The sequence below is a fragment of the Neovison vison genome, chromosome 8 (assembly GCF_020171115.1).
Source record: "Neovison vison isolate M4711 chromosome 8, ASM_NN_V1, whole genome shotgun sequence".
NCBI classification, from domain to species: Eukaryota; Metazoa; Chordata; class Mammalia; order Carnivora; family Mustelidae; genus Neogale; species Neogale vison.
Genome location: NC_058098.1, coordinates 31454982 through 31467671, shown reverse-complemented (window position 1 = coordinate 31467671; position 12690 = coordinate 31454982). Strand labels below are relative to the sequence as shown.

The 12690-nt window shown below is 41.4% G+C and overlaps 1 protein-coding gene across 1 annotated transcript in view; it reads left to right on the top strand.

The window, feature by feature from the left end:
• The first annotated feature begins 8576 nt into the window (after window positions 1-8576).
• Window positions 8577-12690, top strand: part of GPCPD1 (glycerophosphocholine phosphodiesterase 1) — a 64642-nt gene continuing 60528 nt past the window's right edge. The window contains exon 1 of the mRNA XM_044263416.1: window positions 8577-8724. The gene's annotated coding sequence lies outside the window, so the exon portion shown is untranslated. The remainder of the gene's footprint in view (window positions 8725-12690) is intronic.

Sequence of the window (12690 nt, the reverse complement as noted above, 5' to 3'; positions counted from 1 at the left end):
GGGTTGAGCTGCTGCCTTCGGCTCGGGTCGTGATCTCAGGGTCCTGGGATCGAGTCCTGCATCGGGCTCTCTGCTCAGCGGGGAGCCTGCTTCCCTCTCTCTCTCTGCCTGCCTCTCCGTCTACTTGTGATTTCTCTCTGTCAAATAAATAAATAAAATTTAAAAAAAAAAAAAAACAAAAAAAAAAACAAAGGCAAGGGAAACAAAAGCAAAAATGAACTATTGGGAATTCATCAAGATAAAAAGCCTCTGCACAGTAAAGGAAACAGTCAACAAAACTAAAAGGCAACCTACAGAAATGGGAGAAACAACATGTCAGATAAAGGGCTAGTATCCAAGATCTATAAAGAACTTATCAAACTCAACACCCAATAAACAAAGAACCCAGTCAAGAAATGGGTAGAAGACATGAAAAGACACTTCTCCAAAGAAGACATACAAATGCCCAATACACATGAAAAAATGCTCAACATCATTTGGCATCAGGGAAATACAAATCAAAACCACGATGAGATACCACCTCATTCCAGTCAGAATGGCTACAATTAACATGTCAGGAAATGACAGCTTTTGGCAAGCATGTAGAGAAAGGGGAACCCTCTTACACTGCTGGTAGGAATGTAAGCTGATACAACCACTCTGGAAAACAGTATGGAGGTTCCTCAAGAAGTTCAAAATAGAGCTACCCTACAACCCAGCAATTGCACTACCAGATATTTACCCCAAAAAGTATAGATGTAATGATCTGGTCATATGCACCACAATGTTCATAGCAGGAATGTCTACAATAGCCAAACTATGGGAAGAGCCGAGATGTCCATTGACAGATAAATGGATAAAGAAGATGTGAGACACACACACACACACACACACTGAAATATTACTCAGCCATCAGAAAGGGTGAATACTTACCATTTACATAGATGTGGAGGGAACTGGATGGTATTATACTAAGCTAAGTAAATCAATCAGAGAAATAATTATCATATAGTTTCATTCATATGTGGAATACAAGAAATGGCAGAGAGGAGCATAGGGGAAGGGAGGGAAAATGGAATGGAAAGAAATCAGAGAGGGAGGCAAACCATGACAGACTCTTAACTATAGGAAACTGAGGGTTGCTGGAGGGGAGGTAGTGGGAGGATGGAGTAATTGGGTGACGGGCATTAAGGAGGGCATGTGATGTGATGAGGTGCTGGGTGTTATATGCAATTGATGAATTATTAAACTTGATATCTGAAACTAATGACGAACTATATGTTGGCTAATTGAATTTAAGTTTAAAAAACCACTAGAGGGGCGACTGGCTGACTCAGTCAGTGGAGCCTGTGACTCTTGATCTCAAGGTTGTAAGTTTGAACCCCATGTTGGTCATGGAGTCTACTTAGAACAAACAAACAAAACACTGGAAATATACTTCCTATCACTGTTTTTGGTCACTTTGATGACTTCTTTTGGGCAGGTCAACCTCCTCATTCTTGGGGTGGCTCTTGACTTTGGTAAGGCTTCCAAAAACAAATACTTCAGACTGAGCTATTATGTGTTGACCATTTAATAATGAAGATGCTTATTCTTCAGGGGAGGTAGGCTAAGGTAGGATGTTTGTTTTGTTTTTTGTTTTTTGTTTTTTTTTCCCAATATAAGCCTTTGGCAGGGCCTTCGGCTGGCAACAAAACAGTATTTGAGACATTAGAGAAAGGATTTAGGAACTGAATGTTCCCAGGCTTATCAAGTGGATGGTTTGTTCCAGTCAAGAAAGAAGGATTTATTTTCAGAAAGGAGGTACATGCTATTAAGAGAGTTAATGGGACGAAAGTTTTCTCTCTTGCCTTGTATACCTGCTATTCCAAGGTTATTTTACTTGAAGAACAAAATGTGAGAATCATTGTCTGCAGTTTTCCGTAGAAGCTGTCTCGATGGTTGCTGATAAGTTACAGACTCTACAATAACCACTCCCAAACCATTAAAACAGGTCTGAACCCATCCTGTCTGGGAAGTTGCTGATACTTCACCAAAAAAAAGTGAGAAAAGTAAATGCAGTTGGAGCCCAAGATTTCAACCCAAGACTGCGGTGACTGGGCGTAGGATAGGAAATACACCGGTATCTATGGCGTTGGGTTTTTAATCTCCATATCCAGAAAGGCTCAAAATCTTTTGCGCAGGGACAGTCAAATGCAATTAGTACCTATCCTACTGTATTGTGATTAGTACATACCCTACTATGTCTACCAAAGCCCCAGAATTCAGGGATAGGAAACACTGGCTTTCATTTCCCTAAAAAAGTAAAAGACAAAGGTTATTTACTATATACCTTGGGACAATTTTTAGATGACTTAATATTTTGGCAACCAAAGCAGCTAGAATTCTATAATCTCACCATATCAAATGAATAAGTAGGATATTTTATGAATGTATCATTTAACTTAGAAGACTTTTTTTTGGTCACTTAAAGAACACTTTAGGGGTGGATAGCTTTAATCCTTTTGTTATTGAAAAAAGTGGCATTGTGAAATTAAAGTGGGTAGATTTTTTTTTTAAGATTTTTATTTATTTATTTGACAGAGAGAAATCACAAGTAGATGGAGAGGCAGGCAGAGAGAGAGAGAGAGGGAAGCAGGCTCCCTGCTGAGCAGAGAGCCCAATGCGGGACTCGATCCCAGGACCCTGAGATCATGACCTGAGCCGAAGGCAGCGGCTTAACCCCCTGAGCCACCCAGGCGCCCTAAAGTGGGTAGATTTTTATAGTAATAAACACCATACCGGTAAATACCTTTGGGATGCAAAAGTCTTTATTGAGTTAAATAAATTTTAGAAGTTATGAGCTAAGTGTAGCGGCGCCCAAGTGCCTCAGTCAGTTAAGCATCAGACTCTTTTTTTTTTTTTTTTAAAGATTTTATTTATTTATTTGACAGAGAGAAATCACAAGTAGGACAAGTAGGCAGAGAGGCAGGCAGAGAGAGGAAGGAAAGCAGGCCCCCTGCTGAGCAGAAAGCCCGATGCGGGACTCGATCCCAAGACACCGAGATCATGACCTGAGCCGAAGGCAGCGGCTTAACCCACTGAGCCACCCAGGCGCCCCAGCATCAGACTCTTGATGTCAGCTCAGGTCTTGATCTCAGAGTCGTGAGTTCAAGCCCCACACTGAGCTCCACACCAGGCATGGAGCCAACTTAAAAAAAAAAAAAAGTTATGGACTAAGTATTTAAGCAAACTTTTACCTAATTATCTTTCCATTTATTTGATCGATAGCACCTTTTAAAAAAAAGATTCTATTTATCTATTTGTCAGAGAGAGAAAGAAAGCATGCACAAGCAGGAAGAGTGGCAGACAGAGGGAGAAGCAGGCTCCCTGCTGAGCAAGGAGCCCAATGAGGGACTCAATCCCAGGACCCTGAGATCATGACCTGAGCTGAAGGCAGATGCTTAACCAACTGAGCCACCCAGGTGTCCCCTGATAGTATTTTTAGTACATCATATTGCAATTGTTTACATTCTAAGCTATGATTCACATTTAATACAAATTGCTATCCTTTGAGCAAGGATACTCTTCGAGGAAGGACATTTTTCCCAAATAACCAAGTCATATAGAATTTTTAAGTCCCAAAGAAAGATTTCTGTAGGTGAAAAGGACATGGTATCCTTTAGCTTAGCCTAACTTCTACTTGACTTGGGAAATTTGTAGAATTTATCTCTGTTTTTTGTGGTTTTTTTTGTTTTTTTTTTAGAGTGATCACCAAACCCAAACGTTTTCACAACATCCCTCATGGATTGTAAATATATTGCCACTGCTTACTGGCTGTGGAAATAGCCGAAGAAGTTCAGGGATTTATCAAAGTTCTTGGCAAATGTGTTGTGGGAAAAGGTAAATGAAATTGGAGCCAAGGATATTGGATACAGTCTTGATGTTCCTTATTTACCTTCTATGCAAATATTTTCCCCCGCTTTTGGTTTGCTTTCATGAGTCATTATGTAAAAGCAACCACATAAGGGCAGGGTGTAAATTATTAGCTGGTGTCTGCCAGGGCAGGTGTGGGACGGAGCTGGTCTGGTAGAGGAGGCCTGTGGTGCAGCAGTGAAAGGATTCGCCCAAAGCACAACAAAGGAGGTAAGATACAAGTTTACTGAATACACTACAAGGGAGTGGGGGTGGGGCAGGGCATCCAAGAAGAGCCCAGAAAGCAGTAAGGGATGGGAGGAGGGGAGCTGTTTTTAGGGGGAATGTGAGGAGGTATAGGAAGTATGGAAGTTTCCTTTTTGGGTACCTGTGCCCAGTTGTAAGTACCCCATTGTTCAACCAGGGCATGTGGATGTTTTGAGGTGGGCCATCTAATGGGCCTGTTGTATTCGGTCTGCTGGTCCCTGTGGAAACGTCTACCTCACTCAGCTCTCCATTGTTCAAGCCTGTTGCCTAAAAGCAGCCCTTACAGGGGAGGCAATTTAAACTCGGGATCACAGTACCAGGTCACGTGTAGTGAGTGATGAGTGCTTTCGTTCAAGAGGCAACCCTCTGATTATAGGTGTCCATGTCGTGTTTTGATGACTCATATTGGCATCACCTTGAGGTCTAGATGGTGGTCCGCCATCTGGAGCTCCTGAAAATACATGACGTAACCCAAGAACATCAGGTGAGAGACGAATCACAGACACAAAAGGCCTACAGCAAGACGTATTCCGCTGTGACTAGACTGCGGTAAGACTCTCTACTCAAAGTCTTGCAACTCTGAGTACTTTCTTGCTCAAAGAGGTTGATAGCATCAGCCACCCCCTCCCCACCCTCCTCCTTTGTTAGAAATTCAGAATTTCAGGCCCCAGACCCGCTGAATTAGAATCTTTAACAACATCCTTGGTGATTCAAGGGTTAAGTTGGAGTTTGAGAGGCCATGATTTAGGTCCTAGATTCTAGGGTATCCCATTATTGTATTTGATTTTCCTGAATTATCCAAAAGACCCAGGACAACCTCTCTCCCACTTCCTTCCATCCATTTCTCCTCTGTTCTCTTTCTTCCTCCTCCTCCTGCTTTTTAGTCTCTCTCTCTCTCTTCCTCCCTCCCTCCCTCTCTGCTTTTTCTCCTCTCTCCCTCTCTAGAACATATGCCAGGGAAATAGAGACCTTCAACTCATGCATTTTTATGTGTATTTGCAAAGCCAAATAATTCCAACCACAAGGAGCATGAATCTATAAAGGAGCTGAAAGGGGGGTATCGAAAGGTGGTGGTGATGGGTCTTTCCACCGAGTTGGAGCAGAGCCAGGAGGGGAGACACAGGTGGATGTGGAAAGGTGTGAGTTTTGCCTCCCTCCTCTGCTAGCCTGTGGTTAGTCACTGAGATCTCATCACTTACTGAAGTTACTGAACAGGAGGCAAGGCATCAGGATTCTGCCCCTTTTCTTTTGTTACTGTTTTTTTTTTTTTTTTGAAAGAATTTCACACTTCAAGAAAATTGAAAAAATAATGCAAGGACATTCTGTATATCCTTTATCCAGATTCGCCTTTTTTTTTTTTTTTTTTTTTGTAAAGTAAGCTCAACCCTCACCCCAACATGGCGCTTGAACTTACAACCCCAAGATTAAGAGCCAGATGCCCTACTGACTGAGCCAGCCAGGTGCCCCCAGATTCACCATTTTTAACATTTGACAATATTTGCTAGCTCTCTGTCTCTTTGTACATATATATACACACACCTGTGAATTATTAGCTCAGAAGGCTGTATCTATTTTACCCGTTACCCCCACCCTGCCCTTTTTTTAATGTAGGGTCGGTAAGGATTATATCTTATTTTCTTAGGCTCATGATTTGAGTTTGAGATTTTGGAGATTATTTATACTGATTGCTTAACAAGAAAAAAGAAATTCAAAGTTTGCAGTATTAAAATCTGCCTTGTCCATGAATTCCACTCTTAGAGTTAATTAGGATTTTGTTTGGTTTTTCCTCTATGCCTGCTTAGATATTCCATCATCCTTGAGAACAAATAGCCAGATTTTAAGCTATCTTTCCAATCATTTTTTTGTGTAATTTTTTTTACATATCATAGCGAGAACTGACAAGAGCTAACCACCTTTTGGGTTTGAGTTTGTGTGGAGTTGGTTTTTCTTCCCCAAGCTTTATTGAGATAACTGACATACAACCTTGTGTACATTTAAGGTGTACAACTTGTCGATTTGATACATTTCTATACTGCAAAATGATCGTCAAAATAGCATTGGCTCTCACACCTCTATCCCATGCATAAATATCATTTCTTTGGTAAGGTCTACTCTCTTAGCCACTTTCAAGTACACGATACAGTGTTGTTGGCTTTAATCACCCTGCTGTACATTAGGTCCCCATGTGCATTAGACCTTATAATTGGGAGTTTATAATACCTTTGACTAATACCTCCCTGTTTCCCACATCCCCCAACCCCTGGGAACAAACACTCAGTCCTGTTTCTCTACTCGTAATACTTCAGTGTATATTTCTTAAAAACAATATTCTCTTATGAAATCACAGAAATTTAACGTTGGTAGAATATTATTCCCTAATGTAGTCCATATTCCAGTTTCATCAATTGCCCCCAAATATCTTGTATAGGAACTTTTTACTGAAGCAGTGTCCAGCCCAAGAATACATGTTATTATTATTATTTTTTAAAGATTTTATTCACCCATCTGGCAGGCAGAGATCACAGGTAGGCAGAGAGAGAGGGAGAAGCAGACTCCCTGCCGAGCAGAGAGCCCGATGCGGGGCTCCATCCCAGGACCCTAAGATCATGACTTGAGCCAAAGGCAGAGGCTTAACCCACTAAGCCACCCAGGCGCCCCTCATTTCAATTTTAATGGCTATTTTAACCTTTAACAAGTAACATAGATAGTATTTATTACAGGATCTCTTTTTATGTGATAAATTTGGCTTCGTGAGGGAATTTATGGCATTTCCTCTGTATTTCTCATTTCTCTTCTGGCTAGTGAACATGGCTCCAAGGAATCATTATTTGTCCACACTGACTTTGGGGAAATCACTCTTCTGGGCAGCGTTCTAACGGTTTTACAGTATCCAAAGAGTCTCTGAAGTGAATAAAAATAAAAAAATGAATGTTTTCATGGCAAGGAAGCATGGACATCACACCATCCATCTTTCATAGACTCTTCCTTCTGCTTCCCTCTGTACATCTCTTCTGCTTGTCATTTCCCCTTCCTATTGCCTTCCCCTGTTGACTCATCTTGGACTTGCCCTGATTATTTACAACCTACTGGCCTAAATACATAGCACTTATAGAGGACTTCCTTCTCAGTGTCTGTTATGGAGGAACTGTGACCCACCAAAGACAAGTTCAAGTCCAACCCCCATCCCTGTGAATGTTACCTTACTTGGAAATAAGGGTCTTTGCAGACATAATCAGGTTAGGATGAAGTCATTAAGGTTGGCATGAATCCAGTATAACTGGTGTCCTTAGAGAAAGAGAAGAAACACAGAGATAGACACACACAGAGGGAAGATGACTCCAAGACAGACAGACAGGGAGAATGCTATGTGAGGATGGAGGCAGAGACTGGAGTGAGCAATCCAGCTACAAGTCAAGGAATGTTGAGGATTTCTACAACACCAGAAGAGGAAAACATAGACTAGATTCTCCTAGGGCCTTCAGAGACAGCATGGTTCTTGGAACTTGATTTTGCTCTTCTGGTGTTTAGAACTGTGACAGTAAGTCTCGGATGTTTTTAGCCACTGATATTGTGGTCCTTGGTTACAGGAGTCCTAGGAAACTATCACAGTGTCCCAGCTAAAGTCGCTAAGCGAAGCTGCTTGGCTGTCTAACCCTGGTCCGGTTAGAGGTCAGCTTTGCTTCCCAGCCTGAGTAACTGTGAGTGGGGCCGTCTGACCTACATGTCTAATATAGGAAGGCTGGCAGTCTAGGACCCACTTGGAGAAAGGCCAGGGAGTGTGGCCAGTGGCTTGAAGACACAGACAAGGAAGTAGGACTCTAACTCTCTGTCTTTGTTGGCTTGCAACTTTGCTTTCAGGAGGAGGCAATGAACCCCAAAATTTCTCACTTCTGCAGCCGTACTGAGAAGCTCTCGAACTTTTATCATGGAGGAGAGGGAAGCTTTCTGGGTTTGAATACCAACCGTTAAAATAGTGTTGACCAATACTGTCTTATTTTGATAAACTATTTTAATTTCTCCATGCCAGGCATTCTTGCAAGATATGGGTCCATGGGGGAAGAAACATGGTCTGATTAATGAGCTTGCTTATTCCAAGGCACAAGTATGCCACAAAAAAAAGGGGGGGCTATTCATAAAAATATTAATCTGGGCCCTTTATGGCAACAACAAGCAGGATAGAGAGTCAGAAGAAAAAAAAAAGCCCACATCAACATCCAAAGATACTGTATGTGGTGTATTGTTTCTCTAATCAGATTGAAACAGCTGAAATAGGAAAAATCTTTTTCTGGGGCTTTTTTCCATTCTTCAAATTCCTTCACATTGCACTGGGAAAATAGACCTCATGACATGCAGAGCAAAGTGATGAATCATTCTCCCTAAATACATAAATAAAACCTGAACTTGAGCCAAACCAGTAAATCCATTATCTTTCAATCTAGGCGTTGTGGTGTGCTGGTAAATATCCAACAACCAACTCTTGGGAGGGAAAAGCTCTGATCCGCAGTGCGTGCTGGTTTCCGACTCCCACCGTGGCTCATTTCAAGTCACCAACCTTAAAGACAGTGAACTTGAAGTTGGGAAAAGGTATGCACAACCCACTCACGAGCTAGCTCCTGCCTGCTATTGCTTAGGAATTTATTTTAATACTTAAACTTGACACCTGTAGAGAAATTTTAAAACGATGTGTTCTTTGGACTGAGTGTTGCACATAAGAACTCCTTCACATTCGACATTCTTTTTCATCTTTACACTTGATGAGGTCGAAGACATCTTAGGTTTATAGGCCATAAAATTGAGTGCCTAAAAGAATGAGGTGTTCATATAAAGTCAGGTAGCGGAGCTGAACTCAGCAAGTTATTTCAACTCAAGGGCCTTTGTTTCCTTTGCTGAAAAGTGGGCTAATATGAGTATCCCAAGATGGTTGGGAGGGTTAAATAAAATAATGCATGTAAAATTCTTAGCACATTGTCTGGTATGCAGTTCTTCCCTATTTCAAATGCAATAAATATTCATTGTAGAACATTAGAAAATACCAATTGGCAAAAAAGAAGAAAATTTAAAATATTAACTGCGGGGGCACCTGGGTGGCTCAGTGGGTTAAAGCCTCTGCCTTAGGCTCAGGTCATGATCCCAGGGTCCTGGGATCGAGCCCTGCACTGGGCTCCCTGTTCAGTGGGGAGTCTGCTTCCTCCTCCCTCTCTGCCTGCTTGTGATCTCTGTCTGTCAAATAAATAAATAAAATCTTTAAAAATTAAAAAAAAAAATTAGCTGCGAACAACATTGGTACAAAATTCTGGTTCTGCAGAACCATGAATTGGATAGGGCAGACTGAGCATATGAAATACTTTACCAGTGATGAAGTATTTGAGCAATGGTTGAGTGCAATTTTGTCTGAATCATGATGGGCGCTTAGGTTGCATACCAATGTATGCAAATGACTTTTTAAAATAAATTAGAGGAATAATAATGTCATTGTCAACTCGAGTGTGCTATGATTTTTTTTTCTGGATTGGGGGTCCTAAGAAAGGAGATGCAGCCAAGGCCCAGAGTCAGGACACCCATGGAAACACATAGTGGCTAAAAATTATACCCCCCATGAATATTACAAGAGAGATGGGGAGAGAACAAAGTCAGACAAATTATTATTAGGGAAAGCTAATGTGTTTCTTCCAAGCCCAGTCATTGGTAAGTGTTCTCTATGTTGTACGCTCTGTTGCAAAGGACAGCAGGGCCTCTCCTCTGAGGGGTACTGCAGGGCTATGCGTGCATAATGCTTACTGTGGACAGAGGAGGGGCGATTGCGGTTTGCATGCCAAGGATGTGCTATTTTTGGTAGATGGCATTTCTCTGCCTGATTTGACTGAGGATTTTCAGTGGAAACAAGAAGTGATACTTTTCTTTTGTTCCCCAAATTTTATATTCTCGTTTTATTTTTGTTTCCTTTGTTACCATAATTCAGTATTTAGAAGATGGGCTTGTAATTTAGAGTGCTTATATATGAAAAATCTTTCCTATCGTTCTCAGGCACAATAAAAAAATTAACACTTACAGGGATGCCTGGGTGGCTCAGTGGGTTAAAATGTCTGCCTTTCTCTGGGTTGTGATCCTGGGGTGCTGGGATCGAGCCCTGCATTGGGCTCTCTGCTCAGCGGGGAGGCTGCTTCCTCCTCTCTCTCTGCCTGCCTCTCTGCCTACTTGTGATCTCTGTCAAATAAATAAAAAAAATTTTTTAAAAAAATAACACTTATTCACATCGAATCTTTGAAAAACTGAGAAAAATGCAAAAAAGCCACAATATTATAGCCCTACTGCCTTTTTGTGCATTTCTTCAGCCTTTTAAAAAGTATGATAGCAACATCCATTGCTATAAGTGTATCTACCTACCTATCTGTCTATCAACATATACTTTTTTAAAAAGCGGGATCATATGCACGCTACCATTTTTTTTAAAAAACTTAAAAATAGACTGTTGAATGTCCTTCTAAGTGGGTACATGAGGAGTAATCAGATCCTTTCAGTGGCTGCGTCTTTCATGTGCAAATAAATAAGCATCACTTAAGTATCCATTGTCACCCTTCCCCTTGCCAGATGTTTACCTTGCTTTACTGTTCACTTTTGGGTTTTGTTTCTGGTTTTTTTGGGGGGGGGTGTTTGTTTTAGGCAATTTCAAACTATGCTACATGAATATTCTTGGTATATCTTTATGTGCCTGTATTAGTATTTCTGTAAATATACATTTCTAGAAGTGCAATTCCTGGGTTGAAAACGATGCACGCTTAAATTTTTCATAGCTGTGATCCAAATAGTCTCCAAAAAAAAAAAAAAAAGTGTTATCAATGAATTCAATAAGGATTAACATGCCAGAGCACTCATTTCCTCACATCCTTCCAGCAATGGGTACTATAAACCCTTATCACAGAAACAGATGATTTCCGTGATTGCCTCCTTATTAAGGGTTCTTGGAAACTGAAGTGGTTGAAGGCCACAGAACTAGAGACTGGGTTTAACTGCTCCATGGGCTGCTAGGAGAAGTCTTTGGACCCAGAGTCAAATGGGACTCTCCTGGGGCCTGGGAGGAAGAGAGTTGTATTTGGCCTCAAACCTCAAAGACCAAAGCACCGCACACAATGTAAGCCTGTTGTGGCAATACAGTGGCATAGAAGGGGGACAGATCGCTTCATTTTGGCTCAGGGCATCTCTTGTACTGGAAACAGGATCAGGAGCTAATTTGCATGGGGAAAACAGGATGGAGAAGAGTTTAGTGCTCAACCCTGTGCCAAATTTAAATAGTCATGTGAGATTCAAGATTTGTGATTCTGAAATCCCTTAAAACTCTACTAAAGATTAGATGATCCTTTAAGTGGCTGAGTCTAATTATAAGATAGGATGGGCTCTAAAAGTCAATCTTTCACTTCCTCAGGCAACAGAATTCATCAAAGCCATCTTCTAGGCATTGTTCTTGGCACTGGGACTTCAAAATAAAAATAAAATAAGGTTTTTTTTTTTTTCTTTTTTTTTTTTTAATAGATTTTATTTATTTATTTGACAGAGAGAAATCACAAGTAGATAGAGAGGCAGGCAGAGAGAGAGAGAGGGAAGCAGGCTCCCCGCTGAGCAGACAGCCCGATAGGGACTCGATCCCAGGACCCTGAGATCATGACCTGAGCCGAAGGCAGCGGCTTAACCCACTGAGCCACCCAGGCGCCCCTAAAATAAGGTTTTTGACTTCAAGGAGGTTACAGTCTCTGTTGGGGAGGGCAGAAAAGATTGAAAACCAGAAACTAATACCTTCCATAGAGTTCAGTCGGGTTGTGAGGGACATTTACTTAGGCAGATTTACCCACAGAAAGTTTTGGCACATCCATAATGGAAGAACTAAGAAGAAGGGAGGAGGGTGTTTACAAAGAAATGCTTCCAGGATGAGCATCAGATCACTTGATTGCTTCTTGGAGATAATTTTCACCTTGGTTCAAGTGGGTGGGTTGGTGGGTGGCCAGTGAAGAAGGGTTTTTTAAGGGATCTTCTCAAATTTTCTGTTCATACGAATCCTTAGAGTTTTTGTTAAAATGGAAATTTTGAATTGGCAGGTCTGGGGTAAGGCCCGAGATTCAGCATTTCTAATAGGCTCCCAAGGAATGTCAGTGCCGCTGGCTCAAAAACCACACATTGAACCTTGAATGCCAAAGATCTAGATTGAGGAGGCCCTGAATCCTTTAGAATGACTGGGAATGAAAAAAGTGGCTTGGGTCAGAAACAAAACTGGAGAGGTAGTGGGAACTAGCTAAAGAAAAACTATCTAATGGTGGAGAGCCATTGGAGTACTAAAAAGAGAAGGGATAAATTGGGGGAGGTGGTGGAATCTAATTCAGAGAAGCAGACTATGGAGAATAAATCTCCTGACCTCCTCCCTTTCTCCTTCTTAGCCATTTTCTTCCTCTCCCTGTTCTCTTTCTCCTCCTTTCCTTCCACTTCCTCCTTATCACCATCATCATCATCATCACCATCACCATCTTGCATTTAGGCCATATAATTGGAGAATTACTTCATGCA